Below are 4,795 nucleotides of genomic sequence, written 5' to 3'. Positions count from 1 at the left end.
AACTTATAATGGATCGAAAATGGTATACAAATCATTTTCAGCTGGACGAAGATATTTACTTGGAAGATTCTTTCATCGAAAATGGTATACAAGTCATTTTCAGTTGGAGGAAGATATTTACTTGGAAGAATCTTTCTTTTAATTTATTATTTTTTATTATACATTCCACAAATGTGAAATGCCTTCTTGGTCAACCTGTAGCTAAATAGTCGAGAATATTGAGTTTAAATACGTTCTGTCAACTAGTGAGCTCGATTCCCGCTACTCAAAGACGATATATATATGCTCGGTTTTGCTATGCAATTTGATTTTTTACCCTTAACTCGATAACTTAAGCTGGTTTTTCTTGGGGAAGAAGTGTGAAAATAATATGGATAACCTCGAAGAACAAAGGATGTGCCTTGAGTCAGTACTGATATCTCAAGATAATGCATTTGAATCTCAAGAGGGATTAGGCAAAGATGAGTTCCTGGCTGAGGCGAAGAAGCAGACGTTGTTAGCAGGGCCTCTTGTGTCAGTTAATTTCTTGATATTTGCTTTGCCGGTTATCTCAGTAATGTTTGTGGGTCATCTGGGGAACCTTGCCCTTTCTGGTGCTTTCATGGCAACTTCCTTTGCTTCAGTAACTGGTTTTGGCTTGCTGGTAAGATTGGGTCTAATCTAAGTGTTTTCTTTTACTTGATAGTAAGATGAAATCAACTTGACTCTCACGTTTTTTTTTTTTTCATCATGCACTTTATATAATTTTATTCAAAGATTGTATACTTTTGTCATTACTTCTTGCCTCGAGGGTTCTCGGTCAAAGCATATTCATTCATCCACATGAAGATGTTCAAGCCCGTTGATCCTTTGAATTAATACTCCGTTCATGTTACCCTCTGTAACTTAGGACCCTTATCTTTATCTCTATCCGGTCTTAGCCATTTTACATTAGGAATCAGCAATAAGACTCTCTCTGATAGCACTCCTTGCGGCTATCGGAAGAACATGTTGAATTATTTTGTAATATTTATCACGGTCAATCCCCATTTTTTCCCTGGTACTAACAGTTTTAAGTCCTCGGTTCTTTTCTTTTGTTTCTGATGGTTAGAGGGGAATGGCAAGCGCATTAGATACATTCTGTGGTCAGTCCTATGGAGCAAAACAGTATCACATGCTTGGTTTTCACTTACAAGGGGCCTTGATTGTTCTGTTATTGGTTAGCATTCCCCTTGCATTTATCGGGCCAATGCTGGTGACATTATTTTGTTCTTCGGACAAGATCCTGAAATATCTACTGAAGCTGGACAGTACGCTCGTTTCATGCTGCCTAGCATTTTCGGTTTCGCCATCCGGGAATGCCATATCAGATTCTTACAAACCCAAAACAATGTAGTTCCAATGATGGCTATCTCAGGATTTACAACATGACTTCATATTCTTATCTGTTGGATTCTGGTGTTCAAGTCTGGCTTCGGAAATAAAGGCGCTGCTTTAGCAAACACCTTCTCTTACTGGATTAATCTTTACTTCTAATACTTTATGTCAGAATCTCTCCCTCCTGTAAGAAGACTTGGAAAGGGTACTCGAAGGAGGCCTTCTATGGTATTCCTAAATTCTTAAGACTATCAATTCCTTCAGCTATAATGCTCAGGTAATTAACCTCGATTTCCCCTTTTTAACATAAACTTCAGATTCATTAGACTGCTTGATAGTAATTGGTGACGATTTGAATTTTGAATTGAAGAAAGTTTTGTTGCTCACAGCTGACATGTCTTGGAACAGCTTGGAAATCTGGTCGTTTGAGATGATGGTTCTGTTATCTGGACTTCTTCCCCAATCCAAAGCTTGAAACATCAGTTCTGGCAATCAGGTTTATCTTCCATCGCATTTTGATCGAGGACAAATATGATAGCTTTAAACGTATAATAAATGATAATGTCGTCAATATCATTGACCAATTGTGAGATTGCTATTCCAGCCTTAATACATGTTCAACGATTTACATGATACCTCTTGGGCTTAGTGCTGCAGTGAGGTGAGTTCAAGTTAATTTGGCTGATAATAAGGTCTGTCCAGTTTCATACGATTTGTTTCTTTGTTTCTTAATTTCCCCCGTGGTAAATCTATTTTCTCTCCTAATCAGCACAAGAGCTTCAAATGAACTGGGAGCTGGACGACCACGAGCTGCTTATCTAACAGTCCTTGTCGCAATGTTCATGGTGACCGCTGAAGAAACTCTGTCAGGCACTGTCATGATTTTAGGTCGAAAATTTTTGGGATATGTGTACAGCAAAGATGATCATGTGGTGAAATATGTGGAAGAAATGTTGCTGTTGATTGCAGATTCCCATTTTATTGATGGTATTCAATCTGTACTTACAGGTTAGTGGCAAGTGGCAACTTACTAGCTCAAATTTCTTTTCTCTACACTCATTTTCTTTGCTCTAGCCTTTCTGGCTTTGCTCGTAATACGAGTGTTTTCAATACTATCTACATGTTTTTCTGCTTTCAGCTTCTTCCAGCCTTCCCGATATTATTCTTCTGTATTACTTAATTTGCAATTACACCCCCACCCCCCCCCCCCCCCCCCCCAAAAAAAAAAAAATTGCAGGGGCTGCTAGGGGGTGTGGTTGGCAGAGAATCGGGGCGTTGATCAATCTAGGAGCATATTATCTTATCGTTATCCTTTCTTCAATTATACTAGCTTTTGTCTACCATCTTGGAGGGAAGGTAATATTTTAAAATTTGAAGGCTTTCGAATCTCTTTGCTTTCCTTTGTACACTTCCACGGCAGGTCGGAGAAGTATGACATAAATCTCTATTTCAAATGTTGTTCACAGGGACTCCGGACAGGACTTATAGTGGCACTTTTTGTACAAGCGTCATCTTTAGCCATAGTAACTCTAACCACCAAATGGGAGCAAGAAGTAAACTCTTTTCCAAGTTTAATCATGGCTTAAACATAAAAGGCCTTTTAACAAAGTGTTCAAGCTCATATGATTTTATTGTAATCAATTGAGCTCTTAAATATTTATTTTCATCCAATTAAATTCTTTAATATCAATTTTCTCTCAATTGAATCATAAACATTTATTTTCACTTAATTAAACTCTTAATTAAATGAAAATAAATATTGACGGTTATCTAATTTTTATATAATTAAAGTTTATTAGTGAAAATAAATGTTTGAAAACTTAATTAATGATAATTGATGATAATAAAATGATAGAGATCTAAATGATTATTTAATTTTAGTTTAAAAGCGTGTCTTTAGTCATGCACATATATATTATTCCTTTTTAAGCTACACCTAAAATTTTATTTTCTCTATTTGCAGGCAAAGAAAGCTACTGTTAGAGTGTATAGCACAACAAATTGTACGGGCACATTATCATAAAGAGAAAAGATGATTTCGAGTATTGTAATACCAAGTGTTTCCAAATTTCCAAGGCCTCTATTTTGAAGCACCAGGAAATCAGGAAATTTGGGACACCTGAAGCTTGTTTACAATAATGTTGGGATTTGCTTGAATCTCAGAATCCCACATCGAAAGTTAAGTAAGTTTGAATTTGTCTTGTATCCCACATCGGGAGTTTAGTAAAGGTATAAAGGGTTTCACCCCTATAAATAAGATATTTTGGTTTTAGTTTAGTAACCCCAGAGAGTTAGACACCAAGAGAATAGCTAAGTGAGTAGGCTATTAAAGGGTGTAATTGGGTTTTGGGTTAAGTTTTGAGTAAGGAGTTTTAGGAGACTTTTCTCATTCTAAAAGTCTCACAATTGTAAAGATTTATTTGATAGTGGATTAGATTTGGAGTAGGCCATTTTGAGTTGGGCTGAACCAAATATATTTGTGTTTTCTTATTCTTGATTTGAGCTTGTTATTTTGTGTGTGGTTGCTACGCGTGGGAGTTATTTTTTCCCAACAAGTGGTATCAGAGCAAGGTTCGAGGTTTGAGGTTCGAGGTTCGAGTTTTAAGGTTCGTGGGCCCAAGAGATCGTGAAGCAGTGTTTGAAGATGTCTGAAGAAAGTATGTCTGATATGTCTATGCCTAAGTTTGAGATTCCGTTATTTGATGGAAAGAGTAATTTTATGTTATGGCAAAGTACGATTCAAGATCTGTTAGTACAACAAGGGTTGGATCAAGCATTAGAAAGTAGTAAGCCTGAGGGAATGTCTGATGCTAATTGGAATAGGATTCAGAAGAAGGCTGTTAGTACTATTAGATTGGCGTTAGCTCCAGAAGTAAAGTACAGTGTGTTGACTAAGAGTACTCCGAAGAGTTTGTGGGATAAGCTTGAAGGTATTTATGCTTCGAAGTCGTTGACTAATAGATTATGTTTGAAGATGGATCTGTATTCTCTGAAGATGGAAGAATGTATGAGTCTTCAAAATCACCTGAATGAGTTTAATAAATTGGTTTCTCAATTGTTAGCGATTTCTGTTGATGAGTTAAAAGATGAAGAGAAGGCTTTAATTTTGCTGTCATCTTTGCCCAAGTCTTATAGGCCTTTAGTTCAGACTGTGTTGGTAGGCAGGTCTACTTTAAAGTTGGATGATGTGACTGCCCTATTGCGTGAGAATGAAAGGTTTATGGGAGCTCAGAACTCATCACCTGGGGAGAGTACACTAGCTGTAGAGGGTTTTGATCGAGGGAGGACTCAAAAGAGGATTGATGGATCGAGATGGAGATCCAAGTCAAGAGACAGAGATTATAGTGATGTAGAATGTTATTATTGTGGTAAGAAGGGACATATCCAAGTGCGCTGTAGGAAGCTGAGAAGGGATATGGCTGTTTTCAAAAGGACGAAT

General features: G+C 37.1%; 1 pseudogene across 1 annotated transcript; it reads left to right on the top strand.

Moving 5' to 3' along the window:
* The first annotated feature begins 206 nt into the window (after positions 1–206).
* Positions 207–4,441, top strand: LOC111284378 (protein DETOXIFICATION 16-like; annotated as a pseudogene). The gene is made up of 8 exons (XR_016342909.1): positions 207–643; positions 1,091–1,633; positions 1,765–1,852; positions 1,961–2,017; positions 2,126–2,364; positions 2,594–2,712; positions 2,823–2,909; positions 3,320–4,441. The product of XR_016342909.1 is annotated as a protein DETOXIFICATION 16-like (transcript).
* The last annotated feature ends 354 nt before the right edge of the window (positions 4,442–4,795 follow it).

This window comes from Durio zibethinus, chromosome 6, assembly GCF_047325235.1.
Source record: "Durio zibethinus cultivar Kanyao isolate XHJ-2024 chromosome 6, ASM4732523v1, whole genome shotgun sequence".
Classification (NCBI taxonomy): Eukaryota; Viridiplantae; Streptophyta; class Magnoliopsida; order Malvales; family Malvaceae; genus Durio; species Durio zibethinus.
This window is presented reverse-complemented; position numbering and strand designations above follow the sequence as displayed.